Genomic DNA, 23,416 nt, shown 5'->3' with positions numbered 1-23,416 from the left:
CCAGTAGCAGGAAGTAGGGCTGGAGAGGCAGGAGCCAGACCACACAAGGTTCTTAAGTCATGGTTCTGAAGTGGGTTTTATCCCAAGAGCAGAGAGAAGCCACTGTAAGGTTTTAAACTAGGGCAGGGGGATGGGAGGGGTGGTATGATCAGATTTGCATGTTGAAAAGGTCACTATTTTATACCTTGAAAATACTTGGGGTTTCGTCAGATTAAAAGGGTTGCAAAATTAGGCTTGGGCAAGCAGTCCCCAGGTGGGGTGAACCATTCTAAAATGTCATGGCACATGATTGGAATGTGCCGTCTTCTTCCCAGTCCCCCCATTCCTGGACTACCTGTGATACCCATCAACAGTCATGCACAGAAGGGTTGACCTTGGAACTGATGGAAAGTGAAGTGGAAAGGGAGGAAGACAGGGTGATGGAGGGGATGCCACAGCATCTGTGCCCATTCCACCCCAACCCTGGGCAAAACCCCATGCTGTGAGAGAACCAAGAGCTGGAAACTGGTAAAGCAGAGGCTGGTGCAGGCTTCTCCCTCTGATCCTTTCCCCTTTTCTCACAGAAGCCTTCTTTGACCACTCAAGTTAAGGCAATCCTCAACAGGTCTCCCCGTCGGCAGGGTGAGATGACTGGATGGATTTATTCACTTCTTCGTTAGTCGTGTCTAGACTAGAAGGAGGGCAGAAGTCTTCCCTGTGTCCTGCATCAGTACCACATAGCATGGTCCTGCCACATAGTAGGTGCTCAAAAGGCATTTATACAATGAATGAATGGTGGATGAACAATGGCTACCACAGAATCAGAGGACATTAACTTTCTAGGATACACTAAAGCAGATAAAGAAAAATAAAGAACTTAGGGTAAGGAAGATGATCAGTGAAGGGTGATTTTATTTGAGGTTGGCCAGAGAAGCCCTTACTGATATTTGAATAGATAGTTAAAGGTAATGAAGGAAGGAGCCATAAAGGTATTTGGGGAAGAAGCATCCCAGGCAAAAGTAGGGGCAAGTACAAAAATGGCAATGAATTGCTATAATTCATGAATGAGTTATGGTTGGCTCCCATTTCTTTTCTTTCCCAAGAATGTGGAAGGAGGGGATTGTCAATCCCTGAGTTGAAGACCCTTTGCATGATGTGAGTAGGACTTCCTCAAGCTTTATGAGCTGGGATACCTTCAAGCATCCTCACCGTTAAGACTTCTGGAAAGGGGAGGCAGAGACAGAGAGAAAAATAAATGGAAGATGTCAAGTAGACCAGTTGCCGTTAGACTGAATGTTATCAGAGGACAGGGGAGGCACCTCCCATTGCAGCACTGGGAGGGGCACCAGAAAAATGTCTAGGTAGGAGGTTAGGTTAGCCAAGGAACAAGTACTTTTTGTAACCACCTACTAGGATGTTCTCTTGCCATGGAGACTGGGGGTTAAGAAGAAAAGAGGAGTTCTGACACATGGAGAGGTCACCCACTCACCTGAATCCATGAAAATTTCTCACGTAGGGTGGTAGGTATGAAAAACAAACAGTGAAAGAAAACACTCAGTCCACCTGGAAAGTCCTCCAAGACAGAGATGGAAGATTCTGTGATTCTACCCATCCCCAATAACACACCCTCGATGTCCCAGACCATGTCTCCAAGTATACACCCCCTCATGGTCCACTGTGGTCCCAGTGGGCAACTTTCAATCTTTGGGATTCACCCTGCTCCCTCCCAACACATGCTTTTCCTTCTTTCTGGAAAATGCTCTTCCCTTTGCCTTAATCAAGTTGATACATCCTTAATATTATCCCACATCTTCCGATGCTTCCATTTTGTTTGATTTCAAAAACAATATAAGGCAATCATGTAAAATGACCTGATATTAAAAGCTCTATAGAAAGTCTGAGAAAAAACTTCCAGCTTTAGTACATAACAGGAGAGAGAATTTTAGGTGTTTTCAGCAGTGATTATACAATGCATTAATCATCTACAGTATGCAAAGCACTGAAGATGAGGCGTGAAGAATTCTCATGTGGTATGACTTAACTCCTAACTTCAATTGATGTAGGATTTGGGATACTTGAGTCTACAGCCCAGTGCTTTCCTGGCTTCTCATAAAAGGCTTTTCCTGGGACACTTGAATGGCTCAGTTGGTCAAGCTTCCAGCTTAGGCCATGATCTCAATGTTCATGAGTTCGAGCCCCACACTGGGTATGCTGGTGTCAGCGCACAGCCCACTTCAGATCCTCTGTCCCCCTCTGTGTCTGCTCCTCACCCATGTATGCTCTTTCTCCCTCTCTCTCTTTCTCTCTCTCTCAAAAAGAAATAAACACACAAAAAAAAAGGAAGAAAAGAAAAGCTCTCCTGTCCAAAGCCCCAGGGCTGTGTCCTTGTTTTAATTAGGGCACTGTTTCTGATGCAAGCAAGGGGAAACAAAAGTATCAGGAAGGGTCCTCCGAAGGTATGTGCATGTATATATACAAGCAGTAATACTTATTTGAAGTTCTCAGTTTTCCCATTAATTTTGCAACCCTGCCTTTGGTCTCATTTTGTAGCAGAAAGATGGCCTCAGAAAGTAAGAAACAGGTGACTTTGTAATACATCTGGGATATTCAATTTATTTGTACTTTTCAACCAAATTGTTATGTTTTTCAATAACAGAAGTCATCCTGTCGGTGACAGGGCCCGTCCCAGAAATAGTTTGCTGTTGGTTGAATTGTGTTCCTCAAAAGTGTTAAAAACTGATATGATGAATTCCTAACGCCTAGTGCCTCAGAATGTGGCAGAATTTGGAGACAGGGCCTTTAAAGAGGTGGTTAGGATGAGAATGTTGTTCGGAAGGGCCCTGATCCAATCTGAATCGTATCCTTGTAAGAGGAGGAGACTAGGACACACAACAGAGGGGAGACCGTGTGAGGGCACAGGGACAGGATGGTGTTATACACCAAGGAGAGAGGCCTCATGAGAGACCAACCTGGTCATGGACTTCCAGCCTCTGGAACTGTGAGAAAGTGAGTCTCTGTCATTTACACTACAGAGTCGGCAGCACTTTGTTATGGTGGCCCTAGCAAACTAATACAACTGTCTTCCATCCCTGTGTGGACCTCATAACCCAGGCCCTTGAGGTTGCGATAAAAAATACAAAATTCACCTTCCTGCCATCCCTACCCCCAAGATGCCAGAGGGTGAAGCAATCTCAGAAGCTTTGTCAGCTGATATGACACAACGGGAAAATCTTAGTGTCCTCTGAATTCTCACTAGGGGCTGAAACCCACCACACCTCTAAGAATCCCTTCTTCCAGGGACACCTGGGTGGCTCAGTTGGTTAAGCGTCCAACTTCGGCTTAGGTCATGATTGCACCATTGTGAGTTTGAGCTCCAAATCGGGCTCTGTGCTGACAGCTCAGGGCCTGGAGCCAGCTTCAGATTCTGTGTTTCCCTCTCTCTGCTCCTCCCCTGCTCTCTCTCTCTCTCTCTCTCTCTCTCAAATAAATAAATAAATAAATAAATAAATAAAATAGAATTTCTTCTTCCAGAAGTACCCTCGACCTCATTTCTCTTCCTTCTGCATCTCCTCTGAATACCCATGAGACATGTCCTTGTATGGTTCTCCACTAGAAATACACAGAAGAAATGATCTTGTTAAATTATACTCATGAAACATCCCCATGCTGGTTCTACTTCCAATCCTCTGAATTAAATCTCAGAAACCCTAGATGGGGAAATAAACACACACACACACACACACACACACACACACACACACACACACACACTATGATATACTTGGAGAGACAATGGATAAGCAAGTAACCCACATAACATTTATTTTGTAACACACAACTAGATCTAAATATGGCAGAGTTTTTGTATTATTCATTCTTCCATTCAAGAAATTCATTGTGAATGTCTCAGGTTTCAAGCCACATGGGAACCTTTTATGTCTCTTCCTCAGCACTTGATGCTTTGTATACAACAGGTGGTTAATACTTGCATGGTCACAATACTATATCCTATTATATATGAAGCTGGAAGTTGTTTTCTGACTTAAAATGTTTTTAATGTTTATTTATTTTCTTATATAGAGAGAGGGCATGAGAGGCAAGGAGGCAGAGAGAGAATGAGACATAGAATCGAAGCAGGCTCCAGGCTCTGAGCTGTCAGCACAGAGTCCTATGCAGGGTTTGAACTCACAGATCACGAGATCATGACCTGAGCTGAAGTCAGAAGCTTAACTGACTGAGCCACCCAGGCTTCCCAGTTTTCTGACTTTTTACAGAGCTTTTATATCAGGTCACTTTACAAAAGTGTATTATATTGTTTTTGAAGATTGAACAAGATGGAAATCTGACAGCCATGGTAGACCATCACTTGGGTGGTTCCCAATGAACCCTTCCTCTCAATAGTCACACCTTTGTGGAGCTCCTTCCCAGGATGACTCTGGCTTAGCCATGTGACCAGCTCTGGTTCCTGACAAATAACAAGGATGACACGAGCAGAGGCCTGATAAACTTGGGGACCAGTGCAACAGAAATACAATGTAAGTCACAGATGTAATTTCCAGTTTTATAGCAGTCACATTAAAAACGAAAGTGAAAGAAACAGATGACATTAATTTTAATAGTATATTTTATTTCACCCAATAGATATCTAAAATATTTTTCAAAAATGTGATCAATATTGAAAAAAGGTCCTAGTGCTATTTTTCCTATTTTTCAGAGTAAGTTTTCAAACATGGTGTGTATTTTGCAGTTAAAGCACAGCTTAATTCACACTAGCCAGACGTCAAGTGCTCTGTAGGCACATGTGGCTGGTAGCTACTCAATTGGGCAGTGCAGGCTTGGACATTGGGACTCGTCTGCTTAGGACATCTGCTGTGAGGCTGTTCTTCCTGGGATCTCAGCCACCAGGCTGTGAGAAGTCCAGTCCAGCGGGGGGAAGAGGGACCAGGAGGGAGAAATAAGACATGGCGGGGAGCCACAGCTGAGCTCCTCACAGACAGCCCACATTCCAACTTGCAATCCATAGAAGTAAGCCCTCTGAGAAGTGGACCCTCCAGCCACTTAGAAGCCATTCCAGGGGCACCTGGGTGGCTCAGTCGGTTAAGCATCTGACTTTTGCTCAAGCTATGATCTCACAGTTCATGAGTTCAAGCCCCATGTTGGGCTATGTGCTGACAGCTCAGAGCCTGGAGCCTCCTTCCAATTCTGCGTCTCTCTTTCTCTCTTTCTGCCCTTCTCCCACTCATAGCCTCTCTCTCAAAAATAAATAAACAAAAAAAAAATTAAAAAAAAAAAGAAGCCATTCTAGCTAAGGCCATTTCAAGCAGAATGAGCTCTCCTTTTGCATCTTGCTTAAGTTACAGAATCCTGAGCAAGTGCATAGCTGTTGCTGTGTTAAGCCATCAGATTACATTACATGGTGATTGTTAAGTAGCCCTAGCGAGGTATCCAAAGCAGAAGTTATTACATACCAGCTGATGGAGCATCAGTGACTTTCTTCTGTCCCTTGCACATGCAATCACTGTCACTCTGCCTCCCCTGCGTGCACAGTTGGGGTCCATGGGAGATGCGGGGGTAGTAAAAGTCTCAGTCACCATCTGCACGGACTTTATAGGCTAAAGGCTAACTCAGAAGTCCCTGCTCTTAGGTGAAGGCTAGGCTCTAATCCAGGCTCTGCTGCTCTAGCAGTCTGCTCAAACTGCTAACATAAAATATCACAGGCTGGGGAGCTTAAACAACAGAAGTTTATTTTCTCCAAGTTCTGGAGGCCAGAAGTTCAAGATCAAGACCAGCAAATTTGGTTTCTAATGAGAAATATTCCTGACTTGCAGACAGGTGCTTTAACACTGGGCCCTCATGTGGCCTATCCTCTGTGTGTGAATGGTGAGAAAGAGAGAGCTATCTGGTGTCTCTGTCTTAAAATGACACCGGTCCTATAGGATTGGGCCCCAGCCTATGACCTTCTCTAATGTCAGTTACCTCCATAAAGGTCCTGTCTCCAAGTCTGGTCACACTGGGGTTCGGGCTTCAAAATATGAATGGGGGAGCAGGGCACAACTGAGTCCATAGTAGCCACTAACCTTCCATGTGGTCTCAGCCAATTTAATTCACCTCTCTGAGCAATTTTATTGCTACACCCTTTCTCTTAAATATGAGGAGTACAGGAGAGCAGACACCTGGAAGAAAGGATGGAGAAATCATAAAAAATAATACAGGCTACCCTGGCCTTCTTTCCATCTTTGTGTATTTTGAGAATCAATAAATGATGCTGAACACAATGACTAATGGAACAAATAGCAAAAACAAACAAAATAAAACAACAAAGCCAGAACTAATGAAAGAGGGAGAAAAATTACTATGACACATGAAAGAATGACGGAAGGAAATTTTGCCTAGACCCAAGGATTCCTGCTGGACATACGATGGAATCAATTCTAGCCAATGATGGGGAGAAGCTGAGGATAGCTGGTATTCTGGGTGCACCTGCCAAGTTACAAGGGATGTGTAAAATTTATATTTTAATATGTATATTTGTATTGTTATTGCAGCAGCGCAGCAGCCTGCTGAAGTAGGTGTGGTTAGGTTCCATCTCAAGAGGGGGATCAAAGCCTGACTGAGACATTTTAAGTCAATCAGGAGAGAAGTCAGAAGTAGAAAAGGAGGGGCGTCTGGGTGGCTCAGTCAGTTAAGCATCTGACTTTGGCTCAGGTCATGATCTTGAGGTTCATGAGTTTGAGCCCTGTGTTGGGCTCTGTGCTGACAGCTCAGAGCCTGGAGCCTGCTTCAACTTCTGTGTCTCCCTTCCTCTCTCTGCCCCTCTTCCACTCATGCCCTGTTTCTCTCTCTTTCTCTCTCAAAAATAAATAAAAGCCTTAAAATTTTTTGAAAAAAGAAGTAGGAAAGGAAAATGCTGACACCACTGTGAGGCTCCATTCTGTTCAGTATCTGAATGAAAGAACTGGGGCAAAGGGAATGATGAGACAGGAAGCAGGGTAAGAGATTCTTGAGTAATGCCTTGTGAAGGAAGAGGAAGCTGAGGGAAGAGATGGATGTGGTGTGGTGGGGCTGCCACCAGTAGACGTGCGACAACAGCACCAACGGGGGCCGGCTTCCTGGGCCTGTGGCCTGAGCAGCTTAGAGGGGCCCCTGCTCAGAAGGGGTCTGTGCTTGGTTAATGCTTCATCATCATCCCCTTAAAATTCTTCAGTTGTGATCCAAGAGCCTCACATTTTCTTTTTGCACTGGGTCCCACAAATTATTATATAGGGTCCTAATGCTGATGCATGAAAGCTCTGAGCTTTTATGATGAAGTACCTTGGAGATCACTGTGCACATGTGACATCATCTCTATGACACTATGAATGATCATGTGGGCTGTGAGCCTCAGCAGTAAGGACCCAGCAGGACACAAGGAGAAGGTCAGTAGAATCCAGTGGCTAAGAGGCTATGGGACAAAGAAGATCAACAGTCAGCATATAGCCTGTGAACACAACTCCCATGGGGTCCCCCTCTTCTCCAGGGAGTTGCCCAGTGGTCACAAAGAGAATGACCGCTGCTGACAGTGGTCAGGTTTGAGAAGGTAGGTGTTCTTAGTGACAAAAAGCTGGCATCTCAATGGTCATATCACAGAACGACAGGGTTCTGTAGTTCCTAGATTTTGCACTTGTGACTGCTAAGCCTCCTACGTAATGTAAAGTAAATCCTAAGGCATCATTCATTCATCCCTGGGTTCATTCATCCAACATCTGATGAACTCTCAGGGAATGCCAGGAGTCATGCTGGTCTTAAGAAAGAAGCAAACCTAAGGAAGTTCATCCCTTCCTTCAGGAAGCTCTCCACTTACTGATCTCATATGTATAGGACGTAGCCTAAGTATAACGCAAGAAACAAAGTGTTAAATGTAGGATCTCCGAGTTAGCCTACAGACCACGAGGTCCCCCTGAATTGGCCCCAAGGGGCAAGGGAATGGTGGACAACTAAGGCTTGACTCCCAATCGAAGTCTCTTAGTTCACCCTGCAAAGATCTCTGCTCCTGGGCATCTCAGAAATAGCCACAGCCAGCATGAGGCCCCTTGTCCCCTGCCACCTGCAAGTGCTGAATTCCGACTCCAACCCACTCCCTCCCCTCCAGACACACTGAGTTGGAACTCAGCTGAGCAAACATGCGAGGCACCGACTCTCCGGTTGAGTGGATGTGGGGAGAGGACATGGCGTGAAATAAGAACCAAGAGTCAACTCCCACACGGTTGGAAGCAATACTACACCATAAAACCCAAGCGCAAGTGACGGGGGATGGCAGCCCTGCCCCTCCCCAGTCCAGATCGGATTGAACCAGGAACCAGGGACTTCCCCTTGTTGGAAAAGAATGAAAAGTACCAGCCAAAACAAAACAAAACATGGTGCCCTCGAAGCAGCATTTCTAGAAGTTGCGCCAGAGACTTCATGAAAGCGCTGGGCTGCTCCGATGTCTACCTCACCCCCTAAGCTTTCATAAACACTTACCATTTCATAAAAGTTACAGTTTTACACATGATTTCTAAGCTGCCAAAAATGTACAGTGGGCTGGGCCCGCCTGTTCCAACATGTTTTATAAACATAACAAGCTGTGGCAGCCACCCCAGATGTTTTCACAACTTATTTTTTTTTCATAATTTAAAATCTGTTCGACCTGATGTTTTTTGGTTTTTTTTTTTTTTGCTCTGCGCACATTTCAACTGTAAAAAAAAAAAGGAAACTGAAATATTATTCATGTGGTGCTATGCTGCTACACCTAATTTCTTCTCAAGTTCACACTAAACTGAAATGTCTCTAGGAACCTTAAAAAAGGCAGCAGCCGAGAAAGTGAGGAAATATGTCAGGGACTTGTAAATAAACAGCTGGCTCCCAACATATGGATTTCCTTCTATATTTTTCAGGTGCCACCGTCGCCCATCCGTATCTGTCAGCCCTACAGCACACGGCATAATTCAACTGTAATTGATAATGTAAGGGCAGATGGAGAGGACTGTCAGCTCCTCCTTTGTGTCTCTGGGGACGCTGCAGAAATCAAAGCAGATGGCCCAACTGCATCTTCTTTATGTGTTGCTGCGAGCTTCTCTGTCTGCAGGATAATGGATCATTACGGCCTGCTGTGTACAAACACCAATATGCTTTTAAATCTGGTTCTCAAGCTTATGAAAAAGCACTATATTTCATATTAATTTGTGAAGCTGCACTTAACAAGGTCCACGGTTGTTAATTTACGATTTGGAAGTGGGCGGGGGAGGGAGGATGTTGCGTGGAGAGCTCACCACCCCTGCCTCCTTCTCTCCCCCGTTCTGGCTCCCGCTTGGCCCTCCCCCTAGCCCTGCCTGCCATGCGGCCAGCGGTGGTCAGCTGAAGGGAACACCATATCCAGATCGGCTGCTCTGATAGTTAATGAATGAACTGGATTCCAGCAGTAAGTTTGCTGAACATGTCTTCATAGGAAGAGGTTGGGTTTTAATTTCCCTCAGTGGCATGGATGGTGTGCTGGAGGAGAGTCTCCAAACTGCTCTTTCCACACTATCTCTTGCCTCCTTCTTCATGCCCGTCCAAGGAGAAAAAAAGAATAAAAGAGGAAGAGGGAAATTAGCACTCCTACCTCATCTCAGGGTCCTGTGGGGAAGGGTCCATGGCGAAAGTACATCAGAACAGCTTTCAATGGGAGCCATGCATCCAGTTGGAAGACAGTCTTCGTCTTTGTCATTTCTTAATTGGCAAATATTTTTGACCCCTCAGCTGTGTGCCACAAAATACACTGGGTCCTGAGGAGACCAAGGAAAAGACAAACCAACCCTACCCCTAGCCGCTCATAGCTGTAGATATCTCAGTGAAAAATATGAGAATATGATCGAGGGGGTCACGATAGTGTCAGGCTCAGATAGGAACCCAGAAGTGGAACACACAAATCCTGCTCAGGGACCCAGAAGTCGTGGCCTAAGAGGTCAGTTAAGACTTGACCAGGCAACAGAATGTGCAGATGTGGGGGACTTGTAGGTTTTTATATGGTGGAGTGGAGAATGTTTGAGGAATTCTGAACTGGAACATAGGAAAATTACATCTCTCCATTTTGGCTCAGGGCCTACCTTGTTCTTTGTCTCATTCCAAAGGAGTCTGAAAGCTAGCTGTACCTGCGTTATTTTCCTGAGATGCTAGTAACCAATGGCTTAAGAGAGGAGTTACAACTCAAATGCCTACAAGGATCCAGCAGGTGACAAACTGCAGGCAGCTGGCCAGCTGTGTGGCACAGGGTGTGCGTGGGGGGTTACAGAGTGGAGAGGCCTCCTGTATAGACCAAAAGAAGTGGCTTCTGCTGGTTGGGGAAAGCTGGGGTCTCCAGGTTGTATTCTTGCCTTCAGATATTAAAACGGGTAGTACATCATGTTCATTGTCCCATTTGTTGCTCACGGAGCACCCAGAGCTCCCCAAAGACCACGCACCTGTGAATTTCTATGGTGGAGCTGTGGGCTCTCTGTAGATCTGCAAAGGTGAACAAGAGACAAGAAGCCATTCTCTCATCCTAGTTTACGCCAGAGCCAATCTAGACGTCAGACACCGGCCGATGCTTGTGCCTTGTTTGGATCTCATCATTTAAAACTATTTTCAATAATAACAATGGCAGACAAACACTGAAGATTGGGGGATGTCACCTGTAAGACCAGTTTCCTAGTTTCTCCTAAAAAATGTTACTGAGACCTGACAAGGTCGGGCTATGGCATCACTGAGGGCTGAGTCCCACCGAGGCCCACCTGCTCCCTGTGGCGCTGGCCTCCATCCGAACCCGTCAGACAGGGAAGCCTGTGCTGCCTGTCCACTCACAGCAGATGATCTCACTCCTGCGTTCTTTCCTGGTCCAAGTTCAACTCCCTGAAACACAAGGCAGCCTAAAGCTCACGAGGCAAAGCCTTTTCCGTCGGCCTTCAGATGGCACATAATACACCATGGCTCTCACAGACGAACGGATGAAAAATGAAGGAAAACAAAGCCACATATGGCAGCCCCTAAATGTGTTTTTCCTTACTCACATGAATTAATTATGTAGTAATCATAAGTAAGACACGATGTTCATTACCTCACTTGCAATTTTTTTTTTTTTGGTGAAAATATAAAATAGGTCATGGTTTATCACTAAGCAAGCTTGAGCCCAGATCGTCTTCAATTGTCTGGAGCCGAGGGCGGTGTTCCAGCTCCCAGAATCACAACACTGGAAAAAGACACGAGTGGAGCAGTCTCCTTGGATGAACGGCACGAGAGCACAGGTAAGGGGTAAGAGTTGAAATGCCCAAACCTTCCTCTCTAATCTTTTTTTTTTCCCCCAAAGCTTTAAAACTCTTTCTCTTTCTCTCTTTCCTTCTCTCTCCCTCAGCCTCTTTGTTTCTTTCGTTTGAAGCAGGTGGGGAGAGGGGACAGCCTTGCCTTGTTCCTGATCTTAGTGGGAAGCGTCACGCTTCTCGCCACGAAGTAAGTGCTTCGCTGTAGGTTTGGGGAGATAATCTTTGCCAAGCTGAGGAAATTCCCCTCTGTCTTTGTCTTCATTTTTTAAAAAAGATTTTGTATTTTATTTTTATTTTATTTAAACATTTTTAATGTTTATTTATTTTTGAGAGACTGAGAGAGCACAAGCAGGGAAGGGGCAGAGAGAGAGAGGGAGACGCAGAATCCAAAGCAGGCTCCAAGCTCTGAGCTGTCAGCACAGAGCCCAACATGGGGCTCGAACTCATGAACTATAAGATCATGACCTGAATTGAAGTTGGAAGCCCAACTGACTGAGCTACCCAGGTGCCCTTTTATTTTACTTTTTTAATGTTTGTTTATTTTTGAGAGAGAGAGAGAGAGGAAGAGACAGAGTGTGAGCAGGGGAGGGGCAGAGAGGGAAAGAGAATCTGAAGTAGACTCCAAGCTCTGAGCTGTCAGCACAGAGCCTAACTCGGGGCTCGAACTTATGGACCGTGAGATCATGACCCGAACCGAGGTGGGACACTTAAATGACTGAGCCCCCCAGGTGCCCCTAAAGACTTTGCATCTTAAAGCTGTTTTATGTTGAAAGCAAAACTGAAAGAAAGGTACAAAGGTGTCACATCTACCTCTGTCCCCACACATACACAACCTCCCCCACCAGGGTGGGACTTTTGTTACAACTGATGAACCTATATTGACACATCACAATCAGCAAAAGTCCATAATTGACAGGAGGGTTCACTTTTGGTGTTGGACATTCTGTGCATTTGGACAAACATAAGGACATGTATCCACCATTACAGCATCACAGAATACCTTCATTGCCCTAAAACTCCTCTGTGCTCTCCTTTTCCATTGATTCTTCCCCCTGCTACCCTGGCAGCCACTGATGCTTTTGCTATTTCCATAGCTCTGCCTTCTCCAGAATGTGCCATAGTTGGAATCATATAGTATGCAGACTTTTTAGATTGGCTGTTTTCATTTGGTAATACATATTTGACAATCAGCCACGTCTTTACATGGCTTGATAACTCATTTCTTTTTAGCACTGAATACTATTCCGATGCTTGGATGTACCACTGTTTACCCGCTGACTTACTGGTTCCACGTTTTGGCAATTATGAATCAAGCTGCTCTAAAACAACTGTGTGTAGGTTTTTGTGCAGACACATTTTCAGTTCTATGGGGTAAACCCCAGATAAGGTCTCTGGATCACACAGTTAAGAGTGTGCTTAGGTAGTAATAAATCACTCCCACTGTCTTCCAAAATGGCTGTGCCACTTTACACTCCAACCAGCTGTGAAAGAGAATTCCTGTTGGTCCACATCCTTGTCGGTCTTTAGCATTGTCAGTCTTCCAGGTTTTGGCTGAGTGGTGATTTGGCTGTGTACACGATTTGGATGTGTAGTGATTAAAATAGCCCTTTTCTCATAAACAGTCTTTTGTAATAAGCAAAAGTGCAATTGCACGTGTGCATGTTGGTACAGCTCATTCCCTGCCCCTTGACATTCGGTGATGCTGATTTACAGCAACCCTCTCTACCTCATTTTCCACACATGAGCAAAAAGAGCTAGAGCTAGAGCTGATTCATCAGCCCATTTTATGCCAAGGCATTTTACGAACCTCCTTCGGTCTCAAAAGTTACTCCCTTACCCATTAAGTCATTCAGCTCACATGTATCGAATGCCTACCACGAGTCAGAGGCCTTCTGGCTCAACGTTTTTAATGATGAACTGAATTTATCTGGATTTAACACAGGTCCATTCCTAGGCAGCCATTTTATTCACTCCCTTCTCTGTTGTCTCCATGCTCGCTTTGCAAGGTAAGAAGCCATGTGTATCCCACCTCAAGCAGATGAGGAAGAAAAGCAGGTCTAAACATGGCTTGGGAAGACCCTGGGAAGCATATTCTGAGAGCAGATTAGGTACCCCCTCTCTGGTGTCTACTCACATAATTATGAGGGGAAACCCAGTTGGTAGTCAAGCCACCACAACACAAAAATTAGCCTGCACGTTGGTCCTACATGTTTTTTCAGGGCCTGGTGGCAATATATGAGCAAGGCCTTTCTGAGTTCAAATCTTGGATCCAGACTTCCTTTCTATGTGAACTTGGGTTGCTTATTCAATCTCTCTGGATCTCCACGAGAGTGGAGACTTGCAGAGTGGTCTGTGAAGAAATAAAATAAGGCTGCAACACACAGACCACTTCCCTGGCACATAGCAGGTGTCATTTGTGATCATCCTCATGTCTCTAGGAACCAAGTCTCATTTTCCTGTGGTCCCCACTATGCACAGTGCTCAATGGATTAACTCAATGGATTTTTGCCCTTCCTAACCCACCATTTGCATTGGGTTCCTTTCAATGGGAATTAAAAATGTCAGTGCTTACTTTTATATTCTCTAAGTGTCTCTAATGCCGCTCCCCAAACATTAGAATCATGGCCAATGTTTGCTCCTGAAATGCAAGGCTTTTCAAGCCAGAAAATCCAAACAAAACCACAAGAGATCTGGGCTTTGCGGATGGGGGTCTCCAGCGGGGAGAAAAGACAAATTCTAAATTACAGCATTGTTTGGCAAATGTGGGACAATTTCAGGGTTCTTTAGCTGGACATTCTCTGCGGGTGAGAGAAATGACAGGTCTCTACCCTGAGCTGGTCCTGAAGTCTTTGCAACCCACTGCCTTGGAGACATCCTCAGTACTCCATGGGCTTGAAAGATCACACACTTACCATACAAAACAACTCTGAAATGCTTTGTGAAAATCAGCGCATGCTTATTAAGGGCTTGGAAGGCTCATGTCAAGATTCTAGTGGCATCTTGCCCAATAGAATAAGTGCATGGGTGAGAAGGATCTCACTAGCTTCTGAAACTGTCCCTCACTTTCTCTGCCCATCAAATGGGATATCTTTGTCCCATCCCTAGAATGTTTCAAAGATAAATTCAAACCCATAAATGAGAAAGAGCTCTGAAACACATAATATCTCCATTATTACAGGTGAGGCAAGAAGGTGGTGTTTCAAAGAACGTGGACACCAGGCTGGACAGAATTAGGTCTGAAGTCATTTATGAGCCTCAGGTTCTTATCCGGAAAGTGCAGACAACTACCTTACAGGAGAAATGCTGGGACAAAGTGAGGTATGCTGGCAAAGTGCTTAGCATCATGCCTAACAAGTAAAACATAACATGTAAAAATAAGAATAAAAATAACATATATCAAGTTTTTCATGTTCCAGATATGGCATCACATACTTTGCATGCCTTATCTCATTTCTTCCTCAACCCCCTCCACCCAAGATTTGCATTGGTATGATTTCTACTTGACAGAGTAGAACACTGAAGTCTAGAAAAATGAAATAACTTGCCCAGATTGAAACCAGGAGGGATGATCACAACATGAACTCAGGAGAAAGATACTACAATGAGAGACTCCATTTCTCATCATCCCTATTAGAGCCCAGCTCCATGCCTACACTTTTTCCCTTTGCTAATCTATGGAGGAGCCACATCCTCCCAATTTTGCCCCAATGATGACGATGATTAGAGCCTCACCACTTCAGACTGCCCACCCACAGCAAAACTCAACAGCCCTCACATTCTTTAAAGTGACTCCAAGGGTTCTGTGCCCTTCAAGATGGTCAGGTCAAGGAAGGACCCAGGAATAAAAAGGTGGGAGGACAATAAGGACAAATAACAATGAAATGCAATATGGGATCCTAGACCAGATCCTGGAAGAGAGAAATGAACACGGGGTAAACACTGGTGAGATTCACACACACCTGCCATTTAGTTAATAGTATTGTCCTGGCGTTCATTTCCTGGTTTTGATATTTCACCGTGATCGAATAAGACATTAATATTAAAGAGAAGCTAAGCAAGGGGCAGATGGAAACTCTCTACTTCTAGACTTTTCTAGACTTTTCATAAATCTAAAAATAGTGCCAAGTATAAGTTAAGATGAAAATGTCCAGGCAACCAAGGAAGTTTCAGCAAATACTGAGAAAAGAGGATTTTTCTCTAGAAGGGAAGGAGACACACGTCAGGGAGTCCCTAGGGTTTGCTCTCCATGGAACTCACATCAGAAGGCGCTGGAGAGCATCAGCAAGCCAGCCTGTGGGCTCCTGGCCTGGAGATGCAAGTGCTCCCCCATGAGAAACTTCTCTCCTTGGGCCCAACCGCTTTACCTGCACTGGGCCCAGGCTCACCTTCCCAACCATTGACTCTACTTCCTCCAGCCGCAGCAAACCCGAAGAGCATGAAGAACATGGAGCTGCTTACAAAGCCCTCCTCACCACAGAAAACTGCAGGCTGCATTCAGGAGCTAACATAATCCTGAAAGAACTGATGGCTGCAGTCACAGTGAGGACAGGGCCATGCCTTGGTCACACGGGGGTTTGGCACAGTACCTCATGGCACGCCGGAAGAGTCCATTAATGACTATATGGGCCAGAGGGATGAACTTACCATTAACTAGTCCTCTGGACCTAATAAATGCAATGTTTATGGCTTCAGAATAAAGCTATATAGATCATATGCATAAGAAGCACTTTATCCTGAATATAAAATGACATCTGAAATTTGCTATGAAACTGGCATTTGTGTGAAATTTTAGGAATTAAATCCTTTTGCAACATGCTTTACCTGTACATTATGATATGTTGAAAAAGACAGTATCAACAATGGTTTCTCAGTCACCCTCTTCAAATAAAACTAGGATGCAAGTATTTGTTTATTCTTTAATTTGCCCCTTTCTGTACTGTCCTCTGGAGACTCAGATCAGATGCTTTCTATCACTTCCTTGCTCAAATCTCCCCCTTCCCATCTTATTTATTTGCTATTGTCTATCTCCACTGACCAGCCACAAATTCCCTGAGAACAGGGCCATGTGGCTTTCTTTGTTCAGTGTCATACCCCAAAGAGTGCAGCACAGTGTGTCACACAAAATAGGTGCTTAATAAACGTTGATAGGACTATTTTTCATTTACAAGCAGCTATTAGCGGTTCATAAGGTCCTGTCACAAACTTGACCTTTTCACCCTTCAGCCCAGGGAAGTGATTGGAAGCTGAGACACCAAGAGATCAGGTCAAAGTCACACAGCCAACAAGGAGGAGCCTGCACTCCAGCTCAGAGCTTCGGACCCCCCAGTGCTGCTGGCCTCCCTCAAACAACATCAAGTAAGGTCGCCATAACCGATGCTGCTCAACTTCCAGCACTTTCTGCCAGCAGTGACTGCTGATCACAGCCAGATGCCAGACCCCTTCTTTCCTCTTTACTGTGTGCCAGAATGTGTCTTCGATGTATGAGACAGCTGAGCTGCTGTCGTTTTCCCCACCAAGTAGAAAAGTGCCTTGCCTCCTTCCACAGGCTTTCTGGAATCAGCATCATTGCACTGCAAATGTCCTGGGATGCTGCATATCATATCGCCCATCTTCCTGGAGAAGAGTGCCCTCTATTCATAACTCACCCTCATTCTCATTGTTCCCGGGCTCAATGGCCTTTATTAAGGCAATTTATCACAGATGAATAGGTATCTAAGCAATGAGTCTCAAAGGCAAGGACTCGCTTTTTTCTTAAGTCAACAGATTCAGTGCTCATCTCCTTAACTGGTACTGATCCAGCCCTTTCGGAATAGTGGGTCAGGGCACTCCTTGAAGACTATATATTAGAAGAAAAGTCAGAAGCACCCCTGACTGAAAAAAAAATTCCAGGGGAGTCTGGGTGGCTCAGTTGGTTAAACAATTTTGGCTCAGGTCATGAATGATCTCACAGTTTGTGGGATCCAGTCCCCCACTGGGCTCTGTGCGGTCAGCACAAAACCTGCTTGGGATTCTCTCTCTCTCTCTCTCTCTCTCTCTCTCTCTGCCTGTCCTCTTCTCATTCTCTCTCTCAGTTAAAAATAAATAAAAAAATAAATAAAACTTAAAAAAAAGAAAAACTCTACGATTAGACAGATATGTCCATCCTCCCCCCACCACCTTTGGCTGACGAAGGGGCCGAGGAAGGGATGAGATGGAATCAGCTGGTCTTCTTGACCAACCGTCACTGGGAGGAGGCACTAGGAGCCAGTCGTCCAATTATCCACCCAGTCTTAGTTTTTAAATTAACACCAACCTATAAACGTCTATCATTATGAAGTTGCACACCAATTCCTCAAGCATAATTTCAATGTCTTTGCTTAAAGTTCCTATTCAGATACCACTGTCTTCAATTCACACATGGGGAACCTGAGATGTGGAGAGATAAAATGGCTCTCCCAAGTACGAAGGAGAGGGACCAAGATGGAAGCTTTGGTTTTTGTGTGTCCTTCGGACAGATTCTCAGTCTATTTGGGCTGCTATAATAAAATACGACAGATGGAGTAGCTTATGAATAACAGAAATTTATTTCTTCCAGGTCTGGAGGCTGGTTGTCTCAGATTTAAGGGCTAGCATGGGCCAGCGTGATTGCATTCTGGTGAGGGGCCTCTCTCTAGTTCATCAATAGTACCTTCTCGCTGTGGGGCTAGGGATGTCTGTGGGAGCTCTTTAATTAACCCCATTAATGAAGGCTCCAGTCCCATGTCCTAATCATCTTGCAAAGACCCCACCTACGAATACCATCATGTTTGGGGGTTAGGATTGCAAATATGAATTTTAGGGGGACACAAACATTCAAAGTATGGCAGACAGCATAAGCTCTGGAGTCAGACTGCTAGCATGTTTATCCCGGGTGCTAGCAGTTTATCCTGGTGTTGAACACCTCTACACCTCAGTTTCATCATCAGTGAAATGGGGATAGAGAAAGTATGGAGAGAATAGCACATACAAAAGGCTCGGTATAGAACCTAGATCACAGAGAGCAGTCAATTACTATTGGCTTTCACTCCTGTTCTGGTTGGTACTAATCTCTCTGCATCACTGGCCCGGAGTAAGCGGGATTGTAGGCTTAAGGGTGCCCATGAGGCCGTATGCGACAGTCACTGGTCTGAGGGCCCGCTGCTGTGAACTCAGCAAGTTCTTATCCTAGTAACAATCAAATAAGGCTAGAGTTTTGCTCTGTGGTGGTTTCTCCCTAATTTCTGTGGGACAAACCTTACAGGTGAGCTCCTCTTCCAATAAGGTTTATATAATAGTGGAGACACTAAACTCGCTAAATCTTGAAATGCAATTTATTTCCATAGAACTTCTTTCACAGAAAGGCAAAATAATTCAGTTGTGATAGAGAGGCGCAGAATCTAGCACGTACTGGATATCCAAATCCAATTACATGCACGCTTTTTTGAGATCATTCAAAAACAGCATACAATTACGCACAGCACATGGCTCTATTGTATTCTACAGGTTATGTGTAGTCTGTATACATTTTATGGGGACACATCCAATGTTATACACATCCAGAGTGACAGCACGACAGCCTGGTTTCTGTGCTTCCTCGCTGGGCAATTTACATCAGTGACAGGGGTAACTGTGACCTTCCAAATTATGATTGGTCTTTTGCACCCGCCTAACCTCTACCTAAGATCCAACACTACTATGCCCTCCTGGTTTGGAAGTGCTTTTCTGTTCAGGAGCTCAAAAGCCATTGCCGTTGAAGGCCAAAATGATGTAGGATGGTTGAGAGCCGGTCATTTTATTTCTAGATGGAATAACAGAGAAAAGGCCATCTCTCTTCCATCCATGATGTGGTGGTGACTTAGCAAAAAGAAAAACCAAGAGAATGCCTAGGTGAGCCGACAAGGGAGAACGGCCGATGGCTCCAACACCAACAAATGGGACACACTTGCTGCTCATTTTCTAATGTAAATTCTAGAAGGGAACCAAGGAAGGAAGGGGCCAAGAGAACAAATGAGATAGAATCAGAATCAGATTCAAGATAAACTGTTAATGGTTAATAGGGTCAGCCACCCACACAGCAGCCAGACCTGGAATTTTCCACCCTCACTCCTCACATGGCTTTTACTAGAGACCACATGTGCATTAGTCCACAGTTCAAGGAACCATTTCCTGGTGCCGCTGAAAGGCAGACGTAACAGGAGTCACTTTCCACTCTAAAAATCGCATGCCTTCAAATGGAATACTCCAGAGTAAAAGCAAGGCTCCCCGCCAAGAGATGGTAATAAACAATCATATCCTTCTCCCCCCTCATCAACATCACCAACAAGTAAGTATCGAGGGTTAATGTCAGCGCCATGGGAGGAGTTTGAGAATTACGTCTCATTAAACATGCAAGATGGCCTTTGAAATAAAAAGGACATTAGCCTTATTTCAGAGATGAGGAACTTGAGAACCCAAGGGGCCAAGATCGTGATCCATATCACCCAGCTAAGAGGAGAAAGAGCTGGGCTTGTGGTGTGTTAGCGCCAAAGTACTGTCATGCTCTATGCCAACACTTTTTATTTTTTTATTTGTTAAGATGATTTTCTCTTCTTTTTTTTATGTTTCTTATTTATTTTTGAGAGAGAGAGAGACAGCACGAGCAGGGGAGGGTCAGAGAGAGAGAGGGAGACACAGAATCTGAAGATAGGCTCCAGGCTCTGAGCTAGCTGTCAGCACAGAGCCTGACATGGGGCTCGAACCCACGAACTGCAAGATCATGACCTGAGCTGAAGTCAGACGCTTAACCAACTGAGCGACCCAGCTGCCCCCCAACACTTTTTAGAATGTTTAAGAGGGGCACCTGGCTGGCTCAGTTGGTAGAATGTATGACTCTTGATCTTGGGATTGTGAGTTGAAGCCCTGCATTGGGTGTGGATGTTACTTAAAAAAATTTTTTTAGTTAGGTTTATTTATTTCGAGAAAGAGAGGGAGAGAACAAGTAGGGAAGGGGCAGAGAAATAGGGAGTCAACGAGAATCCCTGCCCCTGACAAGCACCCTCACAGCCACACAGCCCCCCATGGGGACAGCCTCAACACAGCACGTCCTCAATCCTCAGATTCCACCCCCGCCCTGAAGTTAATATAAAACTTGGGGTTCTCATTGTCCCAAGAATCCCTGAAGCCAGGGTTTGAACCCATAGACTGAGATCATGACCTGAGCTGAAATCAAGAGTTGGATGGTTAACTGACTGAACCACTCAAGCCCCCCTTAAAAAGAAAATGTTAAAAAAAAAAAAACAGTTAGAATATTTAAGAATATTTTTAAATCCAATTTGATTTTTACTTATTTTGCATGTGCCTCGTAGGTTACAAATCTCTTTCAAATATGAGCACTCTGGTCTCCAGGACAGGGCAAAAACAGTGAAGGCTCAGATCTGTGTGTAGAAGACCAGTTCCAAAGGAGCAAGGTGAAAGAGGACAAAGCACATGAACTTAGCTGTGAGTCCCCTGTTACGCTCCCCCTAAAACACATGCACCTAGAAAGGCAGGAAAGAAAGAGTTGGTAGGTAAAGACATCACAACCTAGGAGTCTTAAGGGTAACGTCCATCTGATATGGAGTGCGTCCACCCCCGGGCGGGAGGAAAGACAGGGAGGAAGGAGAGGAAAAGGTTAGTGGGGAGGTGCTGGGGGCCCCAGATTGTCTGCCTAGGCCCCGCCCCTGACAAGCATCTTCACAGCCACACAGCCCCCCATGGGGACAGCCTCGACACAGCCTGTCCTCAATTCTCAGATTCCACTCCTGCCCTGAAGTTAATATAAAACCAGCTCACTTGGACATGTTGTCCTTCTCCATGGAAATGAGGGATTCTGTTTGAATACAGTCACGGCTGCAAAAGCTCTCTCTCTCTCTTTTTTTTTTAAGCTCCATTGACTATCAGGATATTCAAGCCCTGGAGTTGCAATGGAATCCTTGTGGGGAAAACTCAATTAAACCTGCTACAGAATGCACACAGAGCAAGGAGGAAAAGGAACAAGAGGGGGAAAAAAAGACATTTCTTTCGAATAATAAAGCTCCAGATTTAAAATTAGACTGTACAATAACAGCTCTAATTCCTGGAAACCCAGATGGGGAACCAAATACATAATATATGGAGAGGAATGTATTTTCACAGACTTGGAGGATGTAATACGGCTTTTGGAACTTCACACAGCCTTGGCCAGTATTTTCGACGACTGCAAGAAGCTGTTAACCACCTTTTCATGGAAAACATACCTCCGACTCGAGTCAGAGGTTAAGTTATTCTCTGGCCAAAAGAAGCAATCCATCATGCTTCATTATGGGGCAGATCTCACAATGAATAGCATTTGGCAGAGATGGATAAGTTAATATGACTCCATTCAGCAGCGCTGTAAACGGATCTGTCATCTCCAGGACTGGTGGAGGTGGTCAGACGCCGCTTGAGGTCCCAGGCAAAACTCTGGCTGCTGCGGGGCAGGAGCGTGCCTGCTGATTTCACACCTGAGTAACAGCCGCAGCGTGAATAACTGCCGCGCATTTATTTAAGCATCTACTAAGTGTCAGCCGGCCGAGGAGAAATCTAGGCTCTACCGTTTACAAGCCCTGTGATCGGGAGGGCCCCAGCTTCTAGATCCGTTTCTTGATCAAAGTAGGGGTAACAGGGGCCCCTGGGTGGCTCAGTCAGTTAGGCATCCAACTTCGGCACAGGTCATGATCTTGCCGTTCTTGAGTTCGAGCCCTGTGTTTTGCTCTGTGCTGGCAGCTTGGAGCCCGGAGCTGGCTTCAGATGCTGTGTCTCCCCTCTCCCTCTCTCTCTCTCTCTCTCTCTCTCTCTCTCTCTCTCTCTCTCTCTCTGCCCCTCGCCCGCTCATGCTCTGTCCCTCTGTCTTTCAAAAATAAACATTAAAAAATTTGTAATAATAAGTGGGGATAAAATAACACCTACTGTATACACCTGTACAGTACATCAAGCTTTTGAGAGAGTGGCAGGCAGATAGTAAGCGCTTTATAACAGTTAGTGGTTATGATCTTAACCATCTCTACCAGGGCACGCACTACGTGAGGCAGAGGTGTCTTGTCAAGCGCCATGTCTAAGGGGCAGGCACTTTCAGTGCTTCTGTAAATGTTGCGCCCTGAGGCCTCTCTTGCCTCACCCTCGTCCCCACCCAGGTCTCAGCTTCACTGACGCAGGAGCCCGCAGTTCGGGGAAGCAGAGTAACGTGCTGGGCTCCATCGTGCTCGGCACTGGCAGAGCGCCGGCTCGCGATCCCTCAGCCCGCTGCCCACGGCTCCACGCCACACCACACCACCCGAGAAGGAGTGTGTGGATGAACCCTCATCCCCAGCCTGCAAATTCCCATCCGTGTTCCCAGCAAACACAAAAACACAGACAGCAAGAATAACAAAAGATTCCGATGAATCTTGGATGGAAATGCGGGCCTGAAAAGATGGGTGTCTTTGTTGGGACAGAGAGAATGGAGAACATCACCCCAACATTAAGAGGCCTCCATGGAGTCTCTTTCTAGGCCCAGTTTAGGTGCTAAATAATGCAGGAGTGCTTACCCTTGAAAAGTGGCTGGAGTAATGAAAACTGCATCTCACTGGTCAAAGGGAAAAAAAAAAAAGAAGAAGAGATACCTGATTCTCTAGCAACACCTTCCTTATCAGCTCTGTTGGGGGGAAGGAAAAAAAAAACAAGGCAAATAAATGACAAAAGCAGAGGAAGCATCAATCATGCTGCCGTGGGTCACCCTTCAGCTCCAGCGGGCTCAGCCCAGCTCCAGGCAGGAGGAAGGGTGTGAGTGAGGCTGCATATCAGAACCTCAATGCTCCCACAGCTCTTCCTCCGACTTTCTCTGTGCCTTTGGCTAAGTGGCCGGCCTCCTCTGTGTCTCCTAATCTCTGGCATGAGACACTGCACACACAGCCTCACAGTTTCCCTCTAGCTCCCATCTCCACAAGCACTGAATTATTGGACGGAAAGAAAAAAAAATGAGTGTCTTGAAATGGAATCTCCTCGCACGTCAACCCTCTATCATCTAGAAAATTTTCTAGATCTTTCATATCTGATGTCTCACTACTCTGATTATTTTGGGCTTCAGGAAAATAAATAGGCAGATTCTGAATAGCTGTAGTGAGAAATTTTACCCT

General features: G+C 45.3%; 1 long non-coding RNA gene across 4 annotated transcripts; it reads left to right on the top strand.

Annotated features, from left to right (window-relative positions):
- Positions 1 to 7,376: 7,376 nt before the first annotated feature.
- Positions 7,377 to 21,335, top strand: LOC115280546. 4 transcript variants are annotated; one of them, XR_003903835.1, is made up of 9 exons: positions 7,377 to 7,555; positions 8,892 to 8,960; positions 9,321 to 9,415; positions 10,107 to 10,207; positions 11,111 to 11,255; positions 14,449 to 14,588; positions 16,494 to 16,625; positions 20,612 to 20,744; positions 21,170 to 21,335. It is a non-coding gene; the product is annotated as an uncharacterized LOC115280546 (long non-coding RNA). The 4 variants fall into 4 exon arrangements; XR_003903836.1 differs by lacking the exons at positions 9,321 to 9,415; positions 10,107 to 10,207 and adding an exon at positions 11,390 to 11,457; XR_003903837.1 differs by lacking the exons at positions 9,321 to 9,415; positions 10,107 to 10,207 and having other exon boundaries at positions 20,612 to 20,713.
- The last annotated feature ends 2,081 nt before the right edge of the window (positions 21,336 to 23,416 follow it).

The sequence above is a fragment of the Suricata suricatta genome, chromosome 16 (genome assembly GCF_006229205.1).
Source record: "Suricata suricatta isolate VVHF042 chromosome 16, meerkat_22Aug2017_6uvM2_HiC, whole genome shotgun sequence".
NCBI lineage: Eukaryota > Metazoa > Chordata > Mammalia > Carnivora > Herpestidae > Suricata > Suricata suricatta.
This window is presented reverse-complemented; position numbering and strand designations above follow the sequence as displayed.